Below are 3,476 nucleotides of genomic sequence, written 5' to 3'. Positions count from 1 at the left end.
GGGTGCCCCCCACCACCACGCCCGAGTGATTCTCCTGCCTCAGCCTCCTGAGTAGCTGGGATTACGGGTGCCCCCCACCACCACGCCCGCCTAATTTTTGTATTCTTAGCAGAGGTTTCACCATGTTGGTCCGGCTGGTCTCAAACTCCTGATCTCTTGATCCTCCAAAGTGCTGGGATTATAGGCATGAGCCACTGCGCCTGGCCTTTTTTTTTTTTTTTTTTTATTTTGAGACGGAATCGGCTCTGTTGAGCAGGCTGGAGTGCAGATGGCGAGATCTCGGCTCACTGTAATCTCCGCCTCCTGGGTTCAAGTGATTCTCCTTCCTCAGCCTCCTGAGTAGCTGGCATTACAGGTGCATGCCACCACGCTCAGCTCAAACTCCTGAACTCAAGTGATCTACCCACCTCGGCTTCCCAGATTACAGGTGTGAGCCACCATGCTGGCATCTTGAGGGGTTTTGTTTGAGTGTTTTATTGTGGCAGAGGTAAGTTTGACTCTGATAGCAAGGAATCCATAGACAGAAAAAGATGGAGTTTGGCGGTGGGCACTGACAATGAATGGCCTGAGATCAGGAGTGGGGAGGGGCAGAGCCTGTGGTAATGGAGGGAGGGGTGGTGTGAGGGATGTAAGATGGGGGCTTGTGCCCCGACCCGATAGCTTCTGTTTGCTCTGTGAGGAGCAGCCAGTCATCTCAGGGACACTGGAAGTAGGATGAGAGGTTCAAGGAGAGTGCAGACTGGAAGACAGCTGACCAGAAATCGGAAGGCTGGGCAGTAGCAAGGGGCGACCATCCATCTGAGGTGGGTGCCATGGCATCACCGTTGGTCACTCTGCTCTATGGGGGGTTGTCAATCCATCTGAGGCAGGGGTCATGGTGTCACCAAGGATCACTGTCTTATGGCGGGCATCCATCCACTGGAGGCTGAGGTGATGGTGTCACCGAGGGTCACTCTATCCTATGGGGTGGTGCCATCCATCTGAGGCTGGGGCCAGGGTGTCATCCAGGGTCACTCCGTCCTATGGGGGGTGTCTATCCATCTGCAGTGGGGACTATGGTGTCCCTTGGGCCACTATGCTCTATGTGGGGTGATGTCCATCTCTCCAAGGCTGGGGCCATAGTGTCACCGAGGGTCAGTCCATCCCTCTGAGCTACTGTGGATGGTTGTTCCCAACGGCCTGGTGGAAGGGCATGAGAGTGGAGAGTGAGATGCAGGGTCGCTGTAGTCTCTCAGAGGAGAGCCAACTCTGTGGTCACGGACTAGCCCTGATTTGCCCAGGGACACTGCCAGCCTGCGCCAAGCTCCATGGTGTGGGATGTGCTGCTGAGGACCTTTTTGGGTACAAGTGACAGAAACCAACTTGAGCTAGCTGGGGCAAAAAGGAGAATTTCTGGCGGGGCACAGTTTCTCACATTTGTAATCCCAGCACTTCTGGAAGCAGATGCAGCAGAATCATTTGAGGCCAGGAGTTTAAGATATGCCTGGGCAGCATATGAAGACCCTGTCTCTACAAAAAATTTAGTTTTAAAAAAGATGATTTCTCAGCCTGTGAAAACCAACAGTGGGAGAGGAGAGGTATAGTGTAGCCTGTGCCTGGGGACAGGGAGGGGACGCTGGTGGGGTTTCTGTTTGGTTGCATTCGTCATTCTCTTGGGCTGGCTCCTTTCTGCCCATGGATGGAGCATGGATGCCAGTCATTCAGCCAGTTCTTGCAGCAGCCAAACTCTTTTTTTTTTGAGACAGAGTCTCGCTCTGTCGCCATGCTGGAGTGTATGAACCTCTGCTTCCTGAGTTCAAGCGATTCTTCTGCCTCAGTCTCCTGAGTAGCTGGGACTACAGGTGTGCACCACCACACCCAGCTATTTTTTGTATTTTTAGTAGAGATGGGGTTTCACCATGTTGGCCAAGATGGTCTGGATCTCTTGACCTCGTGATCCGCCTGCCTTGGCCTCCCAAAGTGCTGGGATTACAGGCATGAGCCACAGCACCCGGCCCCAGACTCATTTAAAAACAGAACCTCAGGCTGCGTGCAGTGGCTCATGCCTGTAATCCCAGCAGTTTGGGAGGTTGAGGTGGGTGGATCACCTGTGGTCAGGAGTTCAAGACCAGCCTGGCCAACATGGTGACACCCCATCTGAACTAAAATACAAAAGTTAGCCAAGTGTGGTGCCACACGCCTGTAATCCCAGCTATGCGGGAGGCTGAGGCGGGAGAGTCGCTTGAGCCTGGGAGACAGAGGTTGCAGCAAGTCAAATTTGTGCCACTGTGCCCCGGCCTGGGCCACAGATTGAGACTCTGCCTCAAAAACAAAACAAAACATAACAAGAAGCAGACCTTGGTCTGCCATGCTAAGGGGAGTTTCCCCGCTGCACCAGGATGGCTCCTGCAGCTTCTCTCCCAGCATGTTCTGCCCTGGGCTTATGTTCATCCCTCAGCCACTTCAGGGGTGGCCCTGGCCAGTCCTGCCATTGAGAGGGGTGGGTACTGTCAGGGATCCTGGGTGATGCAGCTTTCCTAGAGGGCCCCGCCCACCACATTCCATGGCATCCTGAGTTTCACACGCTTAGAACACTTGCTCTTGCAGGCTGGGCGTAGTGGCTCACGCCTGTAATCCCAGCACTTTGGGAGGCCGAGGCGGGTGGATCACGAGGTCAAGAGATCGAGACCATCCTGGTCAACATGGTGAAACCCCGTCTCTACTAAAAATACAAAACATTAGCTGGGCATGGTGGCGCGTGCCTGTAGTCCCAGCTACTCAGGAGGCTGAGGCAGGAGAATTGCCTGAACCCGGGAGGTGGAGGTTGCGGTGAGCCGAGATCGCGCCATTGCACTCCAGCCTGGGTAACAAGAGCGAAACTCCGTCTCAAAAAACAAAAACAAACAAAAACCACTTGCTCTTTACGGGGGACATGAGCGTGCCTTTTTTAAGCTAATGTGTCAAATGTCTCACTTCACCTAGGTGGGGACTCTTCAGCCAGGGACCCCCAAAGGGGGCAGGGCCTGAATTCTCTCTTGGTTCCCCGTCGCCAGGCTGGCAGCCCCTGAGGTGACAGTCCTGGGCCTCCTCTGACCTCTAGTTTGAAGGGCCGGGTGGGCAGGGCCCAGGCCCCTCCCGCCTTCCTCCAGCTGGACGGCGGGGGGTGGGGAGCCTGGAGACCAGATACCCAGATTGGGAGATCCTGGGGTGGGGGTTCGGGGCCCTGTGTAGGGAGTCCCGATGGTGAGAGCAGCTGTGGTCCGGGCCCATGCCTCCCGCCGACACCACAGCCGACCCAGGTCAAGGACCTCAGACCTGCAGGACCCGCAGTCCGGGTCCCTGGCCCGAGGGGCGGTGTCCGGGCCCCAGAGTGGGCAGCGATGGGCGGGGCGCGCCGCTCTCGGAAGCCGCCCTCCCACTCGCTGGACCAATGGAGACGCGCGATTTCGGGCCCGCCCACTCAGGGGCGGGATGAGGGCGCGCAGGCGCACGGCGCG

This window comes from Cebus imitator, unplaced genomic scaffold (genome assembly GCF_001604975.1).
Source record: "Cebus imitator isolate Cc_AM_T3 unplaced genomic scaffold, Cebus_imitator-1.0 Scaffold329, whole genome shotgun sequence".
NCBI lineage: Eukaryota > Metazoa > Chordata > Mammalia > Primates > Cebidae > Cebus > Cebus imitator.
The sequence above is the reverse complement of the archived record's forward strand: the minus strand, read 5'-3'. Positions refer to the sequence as shown.